Source organism: Macaca nemestrina, chromosome 1 (assembly GCF_043159975.1).
Source record: "Macaca nemestrina isolate mMacNem1 chromosome 1, mMacNem.hap1, whole genome shotgun sequence".
NCBI classification, from domain to species: Eukaryota; Metazoa; Chordata; class Mammalia; order Primates; family Cercopithecidae; genus Macaca; species Macaca nemestrina.
This window is the reverse complement of record NC_092125.1, coordinates 50140197-50159819: the sequence shown is the minus strand read 5'-3', so window position 1 is coordinate 50159819 and position 19623 is coordinate 50140197. Positions and strand designations below refer to the sequence as shown.

Below are 19623 nucleotides of genomic sequence, written 5' to 3'. Positions count from 1 at the left end.
GCAGCCATATAAAAGGATGAGTTCATGTCCTTTGCAGGGACATGGATGGAGCTGGAAACCATCATTCTCAGCAAACTAACACAGGAACAGAAAACCAAACACCACATGTTCTCACTCATAAGTGGGAGGTGAAAAATGAGAACACATAGACACAGGGAGGGAAACATCACACACTGGGGCCTGTCAGCGGGTGGGAGGCTAGGGGAGGGGTAGCATTAGGAGAAATACCTAATGTAGATGATGGGTTAATGGTGCACCATGACACGTGTATACCAATGTAACAAACCTGCACGTTCTGTACATATATCCAGAATTTAAAGTATAATTAAAAAAAAAATCTATAGACTGAATGTGGTGGCTCATGCCTGTAATCCCAGTTGTTGTGTAGGCTAAGGTAGGTGAATTACTTGTGCCCAGGATTTCAAGAACAGGCTGGGCAATATGTTAAAACCGAATCTCTACAAAAAATACAAAATTTAGCCGGGCATGGTGGCATGTGCCTGTGGTCCCAGCTACTCAGGAGGCTGAAGTGGGGGATTGCTTGAGCCCATGAGGCAGAGGTTGCAGTTAGTCGAGATTGTGCCACTGCACTCCAGCCTGGGCAACAGAATGAGACTTTGTCTCAAGGAAAATAAAAGACAAAAATAGAACAAGTAAAGAGGAATGGGAAAACGAAATACATGAGACACATGGAAAGCAAAAAGTAAAAGAACTAAATATACAGTTGCTGTTTTTCAGCTTTTAAAATATACAGTAATTATGTAAAGCAACAATTATAACAATGTATTATTGGATTTGTAACATATATAAATGTAATATGTATAACAATAATGGCACAAAAAGAGGGAAGAGGGAATAGAGCTACATAAAAATATTGTTTCTATAATTCACTGGAATTAAGTTAGTACAAATCTGAAGTAAAATCAGATAACATACATATTGTAAATTCTAAAGCAACCACTAAAAAGGCAGCTCAAAACTATCGAGTGAGTAAATAATTAGAAAACTTAAAATGTTAGACTAGAAAATATTCACTTATTGCAAAAGAAACAAGTAAAGAAGGATGGGGAACAAAAATACATGAGACATACAGAAAACAAAAAGTAAAATGGCAGGCATAAGTCCAACTATATCATTAATGACATTAGATGTGAATAGAATAAACAGTCATAAGGCAGAATATATTAGACTGGATTTAGAAAACATTATTCATATATGCTATCTATAAGAGATGCCCTATAGATTCAAAGATACAAATAGATTCAAAGCAAAAGGACAGAAAGCAATACATGTTGCAAACAGCAGCCCTAAGAAAGATGGAGGGGCTGCAGTAATATCAGAAGAAAAAAAAAAAAAACAAAAAAACTAGACTTTAAAACAAAAAAAGTTACTGAAGATAAAGAGGACCAGAAGCACCAATTTATGAGTAAGCTATAACAGTTATAAACATATATGCACCTAAAAACAAAGCTGTAAAATATGGACAGCAACAAGTGCAAAAAAAATCGACAATTTAACAATAATAGTGGACATTTAATGCTATACTTTCAATAATGGACAGAATAACTAGGCAGAAAATCCACCATGACATAGAAGACTTGAGCAACACTACACATGTACTAGATCTAACGGACATTTTTAGAACACTGCCCATGATGGTGAAATACACATTCTTCTCAAGTGCACATGAAAAATTTCCCACCATATATTAGGTCATAAACAAATTTAAATAATTAAAAGGATTAAAATCATACAAAGTATGTTCTCTCATTATAATGTAGTAAAATTGGAGAATATTGACAGAAAGAAATTTAAGAAATCTCTAATACATGGAAACTATATAACACACTATTAAATAGCCAATGGGTCAAAGAAGATATCAAAAGAGGAATTAGGGCCAGGCGCGGTGGCTCAAGCCTGTAATCCCAGCACTTTGGGAGGTCAAGAAGGGTGGATCAGGAGGTCAGGAGATCGAGACCATCCTGGCTAACACGGTGAAACCCCGTCTCTACTAAAAAATACAAAAAATTAGCCGGGCGATGTGGTGGGCGCCTGTAGTCCCAGCTACTCGGGAGGCTGAGGCAGGAGAATGGCGTGAACCTGGGAGGTGGAGCTTGCAGTGAGCTGAGATCCGGCCACTGCACTCCAGTCTGGGCGACAGAGCGAGACTCCGTCTCAAAAAAAAAAAGGAATTAGAAAATAATTTGAGCTGAGTGAAAATGAAAATACTATGAATTAAAATTAATAAAATGCAGGCAAGGCAGTGCTTAGAGGAAAATTTATAGCTGTAAATACCTACACCAAAAAGGAAAACAGCAGGCAGGGCCAAGAGGGCCAACTAAAAACAGCATTCAGAGGCTCCCATCAAAAAGAACCATAATTAGCATGTGAATCCTTCACTGGCAACCGAGGTATCTAGGTTCTCTCATCAGAACTGACTAGGAAGCTGGAGTGATCCACAGAGGGGAAGGAAGAACAGTGTGGTGTTGCAGCCCACCTGAGAGCTACATGGGGCAGGGGCGTCCCCACCTCTCCAGCCAAGGGAGGTGGTGAGTGAGCATGCTCCCCAGCTGAGGAAACCTTTTTTTCCCCCATGGAACTGTGCAACCCATGGATTGGAATATCCCACTCACGAACCCACACCACCGGGGCCTAGGATCTCAACCTCAGAGCTGTACAGATTCTCAACAGTCTCTTAGCTGAAATCTGTTTAAGCCTGCCTAGCTCCCGGGTGAGGGGCAACCAGCACCACAGCTGCTGCTGCCTGCTGTCGAAGCCATTTGAGCCCCTGTGTGAGGGCAGCAGCCAGCACTGGGACTCACAACTGCCTAATGGGCTAAGCTCCCCAGGCAGGGGAAGGGCAGCATCCATCTCTATAGCTCCAGTCTGTGCTTTTCCCCTGCTGCAGCCAGGGAGGCTGGACAGCTTGGTCCCAACAGGTGTCCCCCACAGACCAACACACCAGCTGTGACAGACTGCAGCCAGAGTGCCTCTTCAGAACTGACCCTAACCCATTATTCCTCACTGGGTGGGGCTTCCCAGCAGGAACTTCAACAACTTCAGCTAGGGTCTCAGGGACAGAACCTGATCTCTCTGGGCCTGAGCCCCCCCATGGGGAGGGATGGCCACAGTATCTGTGGACCAGCAGACTTAGCCTTTCCTTCTGGTAGTTCTGAGAAATCTGGACAGCCCAGATTTTCCTGTAGGTTTTCCTATAGCAAACGACACCCCCTCCACCAAGGGACAATCAAAGTGCTTCATTAAACTGGTCCTGTTCCCTGTGCCACCCAACTGGGTGAGATCCTCCAACTGGGGTTGTCAGACACCCTATACAAGAACGATCCTACTGGCATCAGGTTGGGGCCCTTCGAAGTCAGAGATCCCAGAAGAAGGAGCAGGCACCCATCTTTTCTGTTCTCCAGTCTCCTTGAGTGAAATCTCCAGGCGAGGGAGCAAACCAGATGAATAGAGACTGAAGGGAACCCCCAGCAAACTGCAGCAGCCCTAACCAGTGAAAGAGGGACCTAACCAGTGAAAGAAAAACAAACAGAAAGCAACAACAACAAAACAGTCCCCACAAAAACCACATCCAAGGTTCAGCAGCCTCAAAGATCAAAACTAGACACACTCATGAAGATGAGAAAGAATCAACAAGAAAATAAAATGCTGAAAACCTGAAAGGCCAGAGTACCCCTTCTCCTCCAAATGATCACAACACCTCTCCAGCAAGGGTGCAGAACTGGACAGAGGATGAAATGGATGAATTGACAGAAGGAGGCTTCAGAAGATGTGTAATAAAAAACACCACTGAGCTAAAGGACCATGTTCCAACCCAATCCAAAGAAGCTCAGAACCTTGATAAAAAGTTAAAGCAGCTGTTAACTGGAATAACCAGTTTAAAGAGGAACATAAATGACCTGATGGAGCTGAAAAACACTGTACAAGAACTTCACGAAGCATACACAATTATCAATAGCCAAATCGATGAAGTGGAAGAAAGGATATCAGAGTTTGAAGACCACCTTGCTGAAATAAGGCATGTAGACAATATTAGAGAAAAAAGAATGAAAAGGAATGAACAAAGCCTCCAAGAAATATGGGACTTTGTTAAAAAAAAAAAAAAAAAAAAAAGACCGGATCTATAATTGATTGGAGTATCTGAAGGAGACGGGGAGAATAGAAACAAGCTGGAAAACACACTTCAGGATATTAACCAGGAGAACTTCCCCAACCTAGCAAGGCAGGCCAACATGCAAATTTAGGAAATACAGAGAACAACAATAAGATACTCCATGAGAAACTCAACCCCAAGACACATAATCTTCAGATTCTCCAAGGTTGAAATGAAGGAAAAAATGTTAGGGGCAGCCAGAGAGAAAGGACAGGTCACCTACAAAGAAAAGCTGATCAGAATAATAGCTGACCTCTCAGCAGAAACTCTGCAAGCCAGAAGATATTGGGGGCCAATATTCAACATTCTTTTTTTTTTTTTTTTTCAGCAAAATGAGCTTTATTTTCAAGCTCATATAATTGGGGGGAAGGTCTTCTCCAGCAACTGCCCTACCTGTAGACCCCTCAGTCTTCCATTTATGGGGTTTTGGAAGACTTGATGAATGGTGCTATACAGGTCACTTAGAGTATAGGTATGGAACAATACATATTTGCATTGTTTTGTTTTTCAAAGGCATTCAGATTACTTGCAGACAATAGCCACCTAGCATGTGAGGACAATTATCCTGAATTCACACTGCACCAATGAACAACTCAGGTCCCAGAAAAGAGCTTAAAACAGTTGGTCAGTTCTGGAACTATTGAATCCCTTAAATATCTCTCTGGAATTCTTACCTGCATGGTAATTTGTTTCGCAGATTTTTCTTCACAGGCAGATAACAAGATATATTTTACACATAATGTCTGAATGACTCTGGGTTCTTAGTGGGATATGAATCAGTAAGATATTCATCAGTGTACATGTTCTTTCTGGTATTTTTCATGTAGGTTCTTTACAAACTTGCAGAATTCATTCCATGGAAGACAGGTTCTGCATTAGGCTTAATTCTAAGAAATTCGAACTTGCTGTGTTTATAAGTAAACACTGGGAATTTGAGATGACAGGGTTCTTTGTCAATCTTTTGATGAATGACTTTGAAAAGGTGAAAGGATCCACATATAAGATGAGGCCAGGAGAACTGGATTGTGTTTTCAAGTTGCTTACACTTTGTCCATTTGTGACATTTAACTGTAAAGTTTATTCACAGTTAAGTAAGTATTCAACAACTCACAGTAACTTGCTGGTCCTGGATTTGAAAAGTTCAATTAAGAAAATAAAGTCTTGTCAGATTTTAATGTCTCCTCTTCCATTCTTAACGAAGTTTCAAAAAAACAGAATCTTTTTATTTTGAGCTATAAACTTTATTTTTATTTTTATTTTTTTCAGAAGCTTTAAGAGCAAATCCTTTATTTGCCATTTTATTTCATCTTTTTTATTATACTTTAAGTTCTAGGGTACATGTGCACAACGTGCTGCTTTGTTACATAGGTATACATGTGACATGTTGGTGTGCTGCACATATTAACTCGTCTTTTTCATTAGGTATATCTCTCAATGCTATCTTTCCCCCTTTCCCCCACCCCACAACAGGCCCCTGTGTGTGGTGTTCCCCACCCTATGTCCAACTGTTCTCATTGTTCAATTTCCACCTATAAGTGAGAACATGCGATGTTTGGTTTTCTGTCCTTGCAATAGTTTGCTCAGAATGATGGTTTCCAGCTTCATCCATGTCCCTACAGAGGACATGAACTCATCCTTTTGTATGGCTGCACAGTATTCCATGGTGTGTATGTGCCACATTTTCTTAAGCCAGTCTATCATTGATGGACATTTGGGTTGGTTCCAAGTCTTTGCTATCGTGGATAGTGCTGCAATAAACGTATGTGTGCGTGTGCATATGTCTTTATAGCAGCATGATTTATACTCCTTTCAACATTCTTAAAGAAAAGCATTTTCAACCCAGAATTTCACATTCGGCCAAACTAAGCTTCATAAGCAAAGGAGAAATAAAATTCTTTCCAGATAAGCAAACGCTGAGGGATTTTGTTACCACCAGACCTGCCCTGCAAGAGCTTCTGAAAGAAGTACTAAATATGGAAAGGAAAAGCTGTACCAGTCACTGCAAAAACACACCAAAATATAGAAACCAGTGATGCCATGAAGAAACTGCATCCACTAGTGTGCAAAATAACCATGTAGCATCATGATGACAGGATAAAATTCACACATAACAATACTAATCTTAAATGTAAATGGGCTAAATGCCTCAATTAAAAGACACGGACTGGCAAATTGGATAAACAGTCAAGACCCTTCAGTGTGCTGTATTCAGGAGACTCATCTCATGAGCAAAGACACACATAGGCTCAAAATAAAGGGATGGAGGAAAACTTACCAAGAAAATGTAAAGCAAAAAAAAAAAAAAAAAAAAAAAAGCAGGAGTTTCTATCCTAGTCTCTGGCAAAACAGACTTTAAACCAACAAAGATCAAAAAAGGCAAAGAAAGGCATTAAATAATGGTAAAGAAAACAATTCAACAAGAGCAGCTAACTATCCTAAATACATACACACCCAATTCAGGGAGCACCCAGATTCATAAAACAAGTTCTTAGAGACCTACAAAGAGACTTAGACTCCCACACAATAATAATGGGAGATTTTAATACCCACTCTCAACATTTGACAGATAAATGAGACAGAAAATTAGCAAGGATATTCAGGACTAGAACTCAGCTCTGGAGTGGACCTAATAGACATGTAAAGAACTTCCCACCACAAACCAACAGAATATACATTCTTCTTAGTGCCATAGGATGCTTATTCTAAAATCAATCATATAATTGGAAGTAAAACACTCCTCATAAAATGCAAAAGAACTGAAATTGTAACAAACAGTCTATCAGGCCCCAGTACAATCAAATTGGAACTCAGGATTAAGAAACTCACTCAAAACCACACAATTACATGGAAATTGAACAACCTGCTCCTGAATGACTCCTGGGTAAATAATGAAATTAAGGCAGAAATCAAGAAATTCTTTGAAAACAATGAGAACAAAGAGACAATATACCGGAATCTCGGACACAGTTAAAGCAGTGTTAAGAGGGATATCTACAGCACTAAATTCCCACATCAGCAAGGTAGAAGAATTCAAATCAACACCTTATCATCATAATTAAGAGAACTAGAGAGGCAAGAGCAAACTAATCCAAAAACTATCAGAAGACAAGAAACAACTAAGATCAGAACAGAATGGAAGGAGATGGAGACATCAAAAACCCTCCTAAAAAATCATTGAATCTGGGAGCTGTTTTTTAGAAAACAATTAACAAAATAGATAGACAGTTAGCTAGAATAATAATGAAGAAAATAATAATAATGAGAAAAATCAAATAGAGACAAAAACAAATGATAAAGGGATATCACCTCTGACCCCACATAAATGCAAACTACTATGAGAAAATACTATAAATGTCTCTACACAAATAAACTAGAAAATCTAGAAGAAATTCTTGCATACATACACCCTACCAAGACTAAACCAAAGAAGTTGAATCCCTGAATAGACCAATAACAAGTTCTGAAATTGAGGCAGTAATTAATAGCATACCAACCAAAAAAGCCCAGGAGCAGACAGATTAACAGCTGAGTTCTACCAGACGTACCAAGAGGAACTGGTACCATTCCTTCTGAAACTATTCCAAACAATTGAAAAGAGGGACTCCTCCCTAACTCATTTTATGAAGCCAGCATCATTCTGATACCAAAGCCTGGTAGAGACACAACAAAACAAGAAAACTTCAGGCCAATATCCCTGATGAACATTGACATAAAAATCCTCAATAAAATAATGCCAAACCAAGTCCAGCAGCACATCAAAAACCTTATCCACCATGATCAAGCTGGCTTCATCCCTGGGATGCAAAGCTGGTTCTACATATGCAAATCAGTAAACATAGTCCATCACATAAACAGAACCAAAGACAAAAACCACATGATTATCTCAAGAGACGCAGAAAAGGCATTTGATAAAATTCAACATCCCTTCATGTTAAAAACTCTCAATAAACTAGGTATTGATGGAACATATCTCAAAATAATAAGATCTATTTATGACAAACCCACAGTCAATATTATATTGAATGGGCAAAAGCTAGAAGCATTCCTTTTGAAAACCAGCACAAGACAAAGATGCCCTCTCGCACCACTCCTTTTCAAATAGTATTGGAAGTTCTGGCCAGGGCAATTATTGTTTTACCTAAAATATTGCTACTTTGAAAAAAAAAACCACTTTAATTATTGAGAGTGGTTGTGTTAATCAGGGTCAATTGAGTTATGGTATAAGAAAACTATTGGCAATCTACTGCTATATAACTAATCACCCCAGAATTTAGTGACGTAAAACAACAATCTGTTATTTTCCTCAGGAGATGCATTTTACTTAAGAGTCAGAGAGGATATTCTGTCTCTAATTCATGGGGTATCATTTACAGTGGATTGAAAGTGAAAAAGTCTTTCAGGATGATTTACCTGCATGGCAGACAAATTGTTGCTGACTTTTATTTGGGATACTGGGTCTTAAGTTTCTTTTCCTCTGGCATTTATACCTTATGCTTTGTCTTCTGCTTACCATAGTTACTTAATTCAAAGAGAAAGTATTAATTATCACAAGAGGAGAAAGCAGAAGCCCATAGCATTTTAATAATTTAACCTCACGAGTTACACATCATAACTTTTGTCATACTGCATTTTTAAAGCAGTCACAAAATCCTATGTCTCCCTACATTCAAGGGGGGAGGATGTAACCACTACCCCTGAAGCATTAACGTCATATTGTAAGCGGAGTGTTTGGGATGGGAGATATTATTGAGGACTTTTTATTGTTTGGGGAATGTGAGAAGAATTTTAGTTTTTAGTCTTTTGTAATTGACCTTTGGGCACAACAATCCACATTGTTCTTACCCGTGAAATTCATGTATCTTTTCTTCTAATAACCAAGTTATATCTCAGTAGGTCATCAGTTCAAAGTCTAGAATCTCATACAAAACTCAGGTCCATGTTTCGATGAGCATCATCAGGTATAGTTCTGTAGATACAGCTTGTTGAATATTATTGTTCTCCATTTGAAGCACTGTGAACAAATGATACCAAATTATCCTCCTACATTCCCAACGTATAATGTAGACAGGCACAGGATAACCAAAATAGACACTCCCATTTATAAAAGGGAAAGATGAGAAGCACATAGCAGTGACTAGTTCATAACAGTTCTGAAATCTAGGTTGGCTTTATGTTGCTACTGTGGGAATTACCTCCTATGGCTATTATCTCTAATTCTTGAGATCTTGATTTGACCACTGAGTCTTTCTTTTCAATAAAAAGTGTTTCTTTCGTAACTGAGTATTCTTTTTAAACTGATATTTACTTGTAAATGTCTGGTGGTTAAAAACATTTTTTAACTTTCTCTATTTCTATTTTTTCAAGCTGGCAACAATTTTACCATTACAATTCTCTTAATAGTTTTGTAAGTTTTCCATGAATCTTACTAGATTTAACCCATTAGATGAAAGCCACATCCAATATTTATTTTATATTAAATATTTAATATATGCTAAATGTTAAATATTTAATATAACTTTTGCATTATCTTTAACTTAGGCTCCCTGTGAGATTTTCTGAAGCCTTATTGTTTAACAGAGATACATTTTAAGGAATGTTTTTAAGGTCTTTAGGAGCCCTTTTAACTATCAGAAGGGTGACATGAAGCCCCAAAGATCTTTAAAACAGATATTAAGGGCCGGGCGCGGTGGCTCACGCCTGTAATCCCAGCACTTTGGGAGGCCGAGGCGGGCGGATCACAAGGTCAGGAGATCGAGACCACGGTGAAACCCCGTCTCTACTAAAAATACAAAAAATTAGCCGGGCGCGGTTGTGGGCGCCTGTAGTCCCAGCTACTCGGGAGCCTGAGGCAGGAGAATGGCGTGAACCCGGGAGGCGGAGCTTGCAGTGAGCCGAGATCGCGCCACTGCACTCCAGCCTGGGCGACAGAGCGAGACTCCGTCTCAAAAAAAAAAAACAAAAAAAAAAAAACAAAAAACAGATATTAAAACATCTCTCCCTCTAAATTTGTTTTTTCCCAGAATCCATTTCCTAATTTGAGAATCGTTTGCTATCTGCAAAGGCTAAAAATAAGGAAGAATTTTAGTTTTTAACCCATCAAGCCTCAGTTCCACTATATTTCACAACTTATTGTTTACTTCATCTCTTTTCTTTTACATTTTATCCTAGGCAGTGGGAATACAATTGACACTTTCAATGTTCTTCCTGGAAATTTATTTTCCTGATACTAAAATCTGTACCTATTACCTATTACTGCTTAATGAACCACCAAAACGGAGTGGTTTAAACAATAACAAACTGTTTTTCCCTCCTCATGATTCTTCAGTTTGGAAGGGCTTAATGTAGATGGCTGTTTACATGTAGTTTTCATGTGAAGTCAGCTAGGGTGACTCCATAGAGATTGTAGGACTTACTTTAAAAAAGCTGGCTCACTGACCTGGCTACAAGTTAGTACTGCCTGTCAACTGGGAGCTTACATATGGCTTCAGGCAAAGACCTTAGTTCCTTTCCATGTAGCCTTCTGCATATTATACTTGGGCTTCATCGCAGTGCAGGGCAGTTCTGGGTGACTGTGAACTTATCTAGTTCTGCCCCCTTTTTTTGCTTGTAGTTCTCAAGAATAGCTGTAAAATGTGATGGGAGTGCAATATTCTGAGATAAGGAGGTACTGGCTATAACAACCTGAGCATTATTCTAGTGCCCCCTAGAAACAGGAAGTCCTTCAGTGCTTTAGTTTATTGTGTCATGTGACACCCGAGGTAGAAAATCCAGGGCAGACTGCTTTCTAGGGTCCCTCAGCTGCAGTGCAAGGGGTACGTGGGCAGATACGGCCTCCCCAGGCAGCTTTCCTGAGCCTTGAAGGAATGGCTCACAATCAATCCTAGGCTTGTGTTGTCCCTTGCTGCCTATGTGTAAAAATAATAAACCTGCTTCATGTAACTTATGTATGTGGGTGTTCTGTCTCACTGAACTTAGACAAATTGCTAACCAGTCCACAGTGAATCTGCATCACGGAGTGCATGGGGTGTCCTTGAAGAGTAAGCATTCCAAAAAAGAAAGGTGGAAATACATGGCAACCTAATGATATGCCTCAGAAATCATAGAGCATCAATATAATCACAGTCTTTTGCCTGGGGTTGTCATAAATGCTTTCTCAGATTCAATAGCTTAGGAAGAGAAATAGATCCCAGTTGGGAGGAGTGTCATTGTCAAAGTCACATTGGAAGAAGATCATGGAGTGTGAGAAATATTGTTATGGTTATCTTTAGGAAATACAGTCTGCCACAGGGAAATAGAGAAATTAAAACTTCAATAGTAGAGGAAATAACTCAGAAGTGAAGCTCTGAAAGTGGGAATTGGATGATCACAATTGTCATTGACCAGTCAATCTGAAGCCAAGTATGTGTCTTCATGGATTTCGGATGATCTGTGGGAAGCTAATGTTACACTACTGAACATTTGATGATGGGCTTTTCTATGTTCTTGGTCAATAGGCTAGCAGTCCAGGGTAAGAGCTGTCTGAAGAACAGAGGAGAGTGAGGACAAGCTGGAACATGTAGGCAGCCGTGAGTCTGTTTGTCACTCTATCTAACCATGATGACCTTCAGACAGTAATATCATCTGCTTTTCTTCCATCTCAAAAGACTTCCACAATTTACTCTTACAAATTCTGAGAAATATAGTTTCATCTTAACAAATTTGCCACTGTACAGTGAACCACACTGACAATTCACTGGGCAGAATATAATACAAGTGAAGCTGTCAATTCTAAATAAGCCTCTGAGACAATTTTCTTCTCATACTGCCCTAGCTAAGCAGGGATGGGTAGGTCTGAGGATACTGAGACAGAAGAATTATTAATTGTTGATATGAATAATGTTCTGTGAGTTTTCTTCAGAGATGACAGCTATAAAAAATAACCCGATACATATTTAAAACGTAACATATAAATACTCTTTTTAAGCCTGTATTATTTGACATAAAACATGTAGAGGACCTCTCTTTTCGTAATGTTGTTAAATGTGCTTACATAACATTTCACATTTTTAAAATTGGAGCTTAGCTTTGGAATGCCTAAGAACCTTGATGAACTCCATTAGAAAGAGATCACAAGTTAATGTTTGTGTGTAAAGATTCTCAGGTTATTATTTAGTTTAAAGATGTGTTAACTTTTTTATAAATGGATTTTTAATGCTTAGTAATGAAACAATATTTAAAGTCTTTTTTGGCAATACAAACTAAGTTATCTAATTTATTGGTGATTACTTCCTTTGATTTTTGTTTCAATATGGAGATGTAAAATCTCAGAGTTTGAAAAAAATTAACTTAATGCATTTTGCTTGATTATTCCACAAATAAAATTTTTGATTGTGCAGTATATAAACAAGTATTTTTGGTCCCTTGTTTTGTGACCAGTATGCATCAAAATATGCAGAGATAAAAGGCATGGAATTTGTCTTGAAATAACTAACGTTATTTGCAAGGAGAAAAATTAGACACAAGTGTGAAAGAGAATCAGACAGTGACTAACAGGTTATTATTAAATGCTAATATATGTGGTACAGACATTAGTGCAATAACAATTTTAAGAATATATTTGTGTATTAATTTAGAAGGCTTTCTGCAAGGGACATAGGTCTGGGGTTTGAAGATCAGATAAGATTTGGAGAGGTGAAAAGGATGGAGAAATAGACTCCTTGAATGATAAAAGTAATCAATGGTTTGGACAACTAAATGGTGAATATAGTCTTTTTCTTTTAAGATTCTGAAATCTATGTAGCAGTGTGCCAATAAGGTTATAAAAGCCATCTCCATGCTTTTGAGAGGGTAACCAAGATTGTTCATGACTTCTTATAAGTCCTGAGAAACTAATATGGGAGGAGATGGCAATGCATAACACTGATAATTTTTAAACAAATTTATGGGACTTATTTGCTTTTAAAATTCTTTTTATAAGCCTATATACACAAAACCCAATTATAATCTGTGAGTAGATAATTGAAGCTTTTGGCTTCTTTTATTGAAGATAAGTTTGCTAGTTTTCAATAACATCACAATAGTTTTGGCACTGCAAATTATACTAAGCCTTAGCATTTAAAGCACTTTATGTAATACAATTTTACTACAGAACAAATTAATGTTTAAAAGTATTTTCCAACAAGTATATAAAATATATTAGGAGGCAGTACTATGTAGAAAGAGCAGGAGTAATGTAACCATCAAGACTCATTTTTTGTTTAATGTTCTAGTTCTCTTCAAATTACATCTACTCACAATCTGAATTACCTTGGTTGTTTTCCTGAGCTACTTGAACTAGTAAGCCATTAAACAAATTTTCTTTTATTCAAGGAGAAGCACTTCTTTCTAATATCTGTACTGAGGTTTCCAATTTTTAATATATTCTTCTCTGGGGTTGTCATAAACAATATATTAAGCTAATAATCATATTAATGATTTGTTCTCCCTTCTGCTTTTCAGACATGTGGCAGGCAAGTTATCTTCGGTGGAATATGCAAATAGGATTTCTGAATTTGGCATGCAAATGAATTTGAGAGGTAAATGTAAAAGTTAACTTTACTAAGAAAATCAATGCCTGCAGAAGCTTTCGTATTTTGGGATTTGTGGGTTGAATCCATATCAGTTGCATTTAAGAAACACTGTTCATTTCAGACTTTCATTTATTTATTTATTTTTAGTGCTTAAATATCTGTCTTGAATCTGGGTCTCTAAAAGGACACAGTATTTTCAAAGAGCCTTCAAAATACTTCCAGTAGTGATGTAAATAAATTTATAAGTTTTACATTTTTACTGCCAGATTGTGAGAGAAGTGAGGAGAATTTTATAAACAAACAAACAAACAAACAAAAAACCTAGATTAGTATTCTTTCTGTATTAGCTAACTTTCAAGAAAAATTGCCCTTTTTAGGACCTTAGTCATAACCATTCAAATTATTAATGAAACCTCTTTTCAAATCAAAATAGACATTTTAAAAATATTTATTAATGGATTTGCTCCCATAGGAACTACAAAGAAAGAAAGAAAGCATTCTCTCTAATACTAATTATAATAGTTTTTGAAGTTTAAAACTGTCAGACAATTTTAAAGTTTAGTTTTACAGATATTAAGTTCTTAAATAGTAATTATTCATTCTACCCAAAGTAATGCAATTACCCACAAAACAAATAAATTCTTCTTTGACTTCTCAGAGGTAAAAATGGGGATGGCATAAACCTTTGATGACATTATGCTAAATGTAGCCTGTAAAATCAATTTTATTGACTGCATACCTGGTGTTACAGGTCTGGATTTTCTGAAAAGCAAATTCTGAGATGGAGATTAATATGTAGGGATTTTATTAAGAAGTATTTTTGGGTTGGAGGCTTGTGGAAGGGAGAATAAGAAGTGGAAATAGGCAGATGTTCATTCTGTGACTTTTTCTCAATAAAGACCTTCATGACGCCTCACAAGGACCACGGAACTGAGATTCAGAATTGTATTAAGTTGGATTGAGGGGTCCAGGCCTTTTCTACTCTCATACTGATCAATCATTAAGTGTAGAATGCCTGTGGATGGAAGTCTGACCTTAGAGAGGAAAATTTTTCATTCAGGGCAATCCTCAAGGAGTTCTGACAATGAGAACTGTCTTTCGGCAGGACTTCCAGCAGATGGGGGAATATTCACTTCATTCTGAAGGACCTGCAAGGTATATTAAATTCTCCACCACGATTTTTCTTCTTACAGCTTCTGGGAGCGTCTCTTCCAAGATTCTGGTGAGTCTTTCTTCCTGTGGGAGACTTAGCAGAGGAAGGTAAGTAGGACAAACCACGGCCCCCACTATTGTGACTGGATTTGATGTTTATTCTTTCCACCCTCTACTATGCATTTTTATCCCCCTCACTCAACATAATCCCTGCTAGTTACAATGATTTATTGGTGTCACAACACAGACTTTCATCTTTGAGGGATCTGAGTGCTTGGTCTCAATGTTCTTCTCACTTGGAGTTGCTCTTCTTTTCCATTTACCATCATACTTGGGAAAGGGAGTGATGCAAAGAGGTAGACAAGAACATTTCATAGGTACCAAAGTATTCCTTCCTGCTATTCTTGTGTATCATAGCTCTACTGTCTCCTGGTCAGGGTCAAATATACATGTTAAGATGATGACTCCTTTTCTTCCTGCTGAACCCTTGGCATAAGGAACCCCAAATGCCCATGTAGTAGCCAAGAGATATAATGGGATTCTGATTGTGTCTCCTGGGAAAAAGAGTTTACCTCTTTTTGAACTATGGTCTTTAAACTGGTGTGAGTCTATATTTGTGAGTCTATATTTAGGAACACAAATTTCCTAAATAGGTTACTAGAATTGACGACTGCTCAAACTGATTTTTCTCTTTCCCAGTTACTATAGGGATTACGGAATTTCTCTCTCAACAAACAACATTTCTGTGTTTTCTGTTAATCAAGCTGGATACATTCCTTTTAAATCTCCCTCCTTTCTTTTTTCTCTTTCTAACTTATTCGCCTCACCAGGGAAACATTTTAAATTATAAGTTGACTTCTACTTGCTACAGGACAGTAATTCCAGCCATTTTGTGTTTCTACAAAACATCATATTTGTCACTATTTTTGGTGCTTTTACTTATTGGAGTATTCTACTGTTCAGGTCACCACATGATTATTTATTCCTTCTCTAATCTAATCTTATACCCAGAAACATCACCTCATGGAGACTTCTTTGGACATTACATACTGAAAGAACATTCAACATCTAGTTATTATTGGTTATATATTATTTATTTTCCTGTTAAAAGTGGTTAATGTATTTGCTTGCTTATTATAATGTCCTTTTTTATTGTTGTTTTTATATTGAGGCAGTGATCCTCCTACCTCAATTTTTGACTTTTTATAGAGGTCTCACTATGTTATAGGCTTGTCTCAAACTCCTGGACTCAAGCCTTCCTCCTGCCTTGGCCTCCCAAAGTGCTACCATTATAGGCATGAGCCACTACACCCAGCTAATTTTCCTTTTTCTAGAATGCAACGTCCTTGAGGGAAACGAACTTTTCTGACTTGATCATGATTGTATCTACATGATGTGGATAATTGCCTGCCACTTAGTAGGTGCCCATTTGATTTTTGTTAAAGAAGTAAAAACATGACAGTCTGTGATGAAAAATTTTCTCTTTCCCAGTTATTTTAACCCAGCACAGGAATAAAAGAGAAGGAAAAATGAATAAAATGAATTAATAATACTGGGAATATTGGTAAAATTACCTGAATAAAATCAACTTTCTCAATGACTAAAGATATGAAGAAGATGACTACATTTTCATAGACAACTCAGAAATGAACCTAAAGTCTAACACTAATTATGTGCCTTGGTCAATAACTAGAAACATGAAGGTCAATTTTCCTTCGGCAACTTAGAGGAGCCTTGTATAGATGGTGGTGACAAATTATTACAGTGATGGAAAGAGAAAGAACAAAATGGCCCTCTGAACCAATATCCTCTGGTATTTTTGTCCTTGAGCAGTGATTTTAATTGATTATCGTTGTCCTGTACTATCTGTTCAGCAATTTTCCAGGTGATTTCTCCCCTAAAGTTTGTAGTACAGACACACTAATACAGTGTCTTCAACACCCAAGCCATTTGATCAAGGCATCCTATTTGCATGTAGGAGAGAAACAAGGACTGTTTAATGGTAGCTGCTGCAATAATTGTAGTTATTATTATTTTTGGCTACAATCTGGTCTCTCAATGATACATTTCTTAATTTGAGAGTTTTCCTTCCTTATTTATGAGACTGAAGTATAGAAATCATGATTATGCTCAATGAACTTATGTTACTGGATGCATTTGGTATTTGAAAGTATAGAGAAGGCCTAAGAAAGACCAAGCAGAATCTCTGTTCCTAAAATTTGAAGCTTTGATTCTGAAATTTTACTCAGCCTGAGTTGGTCATTTGACTTTTATTTCTATCAACTTGGGAGTTAAGGTGTTTATGGTATAGGGGGGTGGGTTTTAGGACAACATATATGATGAAGACTGAAAATCAAGTTTGCAGAAAGAAAACAAAACAAAATAAAAATTAAATAAATTCTCAGAGAAAGAGAGATGAGGGACTAAGATGTGAATAAGAGAGAAAAGACCAGTGTGATTTCTAATGGTTTTGCAGTTTTTGATTCCAGTCCTCTGGGAAGCCTAGCTGTATTCTCTGATGATAGTTTTCATAAAATATTCATCTATGTTATTTAAAAAGACTATTTTCTTTGGCCTCACAAGTATAACTACATGATTAATGTAATAGAGATGATATTAATCTTATAATAGTATGCTCTATCTTCATAAACACGATTGCCAAATAAACTTTCTACCATTTCAATCTTAAAGAAGAGGAACAGTACTGTCTATTAAAAGGGTCAGACAAAGAGTGAATGTGGAATGATGGCTCTTCCCAGACATAACTGACTGCAGGAGGAACAGTCTGAAATTGGGAAAAACATCACAGTACACCTACACCTTAACTTCTCTCTCCAGACCTAAGCCCCAGAAATAGGATATACATTACCCTATGTTGAAATAAAAGCAAAAATGAAGGTATCTTTGCCCTACTCACATTTGAGACTCTGAGAGGAGACTACTTTGAAGAATGACCCTGCTGTAACCACGGGTGACAACATAAGAAAAAAACAAAAACAAAAGAAGAAGTGTCAAGTGTTTAGATAGAGAGATAGCCTAGAATCTCTTACATATTCCAAATGGTGTGAAATGTACTGAAGTCATTGGTTTTAGAGTTTGGGAGAGAAGTGAGCCTGTTTTTATCAAGGCAAAATAATTCTTAAATTGAGGATTGCAGGGAGACAACCTGGGCAATAACTAAATTGGATTCATTCCCAGACCTTAGGAGAATCCATAGAGAGGTCTTAAGGGAAAGGGCTGAGCTCACTAGAGTTTGTTGCTCCCAACAGATTGCTCATCTTGTGGTCCCCTGACAGGACAAGACACACTGAACAGGCAGATATAAAATGTCATCTCTGCAGGAACTAGCAAGGATCCAGAAGGCAGATTTGCTGCTGGAGTAGATTTGGGGTCTTCAACCCCTCATGACCATGATGCTAGAAGAAATTCTGCAGTCTATGAATGCACCCAAAAGAAACTAAACAAACAAACAAACAACAAATTAAACTCATTAGGTGGCAAGGTTTTTAATTTTTTTCTGTTTTATTTTTAATACCTAACACAGTGGGAGCTTTGAGGAAGATCAAATACATTACAGAAACTGAAATTGTCCTGTTTGTATAACTACAGAGTAATAGTGAGTAAAGTCATTTATTAATAGGTTTTGTTGTTGTTGTGATAACAAAGGATTCTAAGAAATCCATCACTTAATAGCAAAATGGCTTATTATTATTATTTTTTTTTAACTTATTCAACCATGTCTACCAGTGGTCAGCAGAAGTATTTCTTTTTCATAGTCACCCAGGTACACTGAGGCACCCAGCATCATAAACACTGCGGCTTGTCTGCCAGAGGGAAGAGGTTCTCATACTGACAATTAAATGCTTCTGCTCAAGAGTGACATGTATAGCTCACTACTCATTTTTCAGTACTAGTTACACTGTTCCGTCTAATCACAAAAGGGCCAAGAGGTACCACCCACTTATGTGCCCAGAAGGAAGGGAAATCAGACATATATCAGGGACAGCACTAATGACTACCTTTCAATGAGTACTAGAGATATCAGTGAGAAGGTAAATTATCATGTTGCTATTTTCCATTTAAGATACGGATGGAAATAAGTCATAGATGGCTGTGCTTTATCAGGGCACATTTATACAAAGGTAAGCCCTAGAGCTGAGTGGAAGGTACTGAGCTCAATTATTCTGCTTAATGAAGTAAGGGAAATACGAAGGTGAGAAAGTCTTGAGGGAGAGAAGCTGGGCCTCATGCTTGTGTGACTAAGTGACTTTTATGTGTAGAAGCATCTAATATTTATAACTGTTAGTGTTGCTGTGAAGTTAATCCCTAATGTAGCCCCAAACTTCTATGAAGCCTGCCACATCATAAAATGCCTTTTATGAATGCCTGGCATGTTTGTTTGTCTGTTTTGAGAAAATTAAAGGGGTAAAGTTAAACATCTATGTGAGCACTGAGGAGGGTATGGGGAGGGGGAGAGAGAGGAAGAGAGAAACGGTGAGTTATATTGAGAATTAAATAGATGCAAGGACATGGAGTCTATTTAAACTTTAAAAATTCTCATATATTGGTGAGGATGTTGGATTGCCCACAGATTATGGGATACAGTACTCAGAAAAATTTTATTTAAAATTCAAAGGATTGAGTAACTTTAGCTGGGATCTTAGTAACAGTCCAATATATTATCTCCTAGTTTATGCCAGCCCAAAATACATGCCTGTTACTTGAAATTGAAGTAAATGTGAATAAGACAGT

General features: G+C 37.5%; 1 long non-coding RNA gene across 1 annotated transcript in view; it reads left to right on the top strand.

The window, feature by feature from the left end:
• LOC105484626 (uncharacterized) overlaps nt 1–18866 on the top strand; it is a 540758-nt gene extending 521892 nt beyond the window's left edge. The window contains exons 10-11 of the long non-coding RNA XR_011612173.1: nt 13649–13725; nt 14825–18866. This is a non-coding gene — a long non-coding RNA (uncharacterized lncRNA). The remainder of the gene's footprint in view (nt 1–13648; nt 13726–14824) is intronic.
• Nucleotides 18867–19623: the final 757 nt, after the last annotated feature.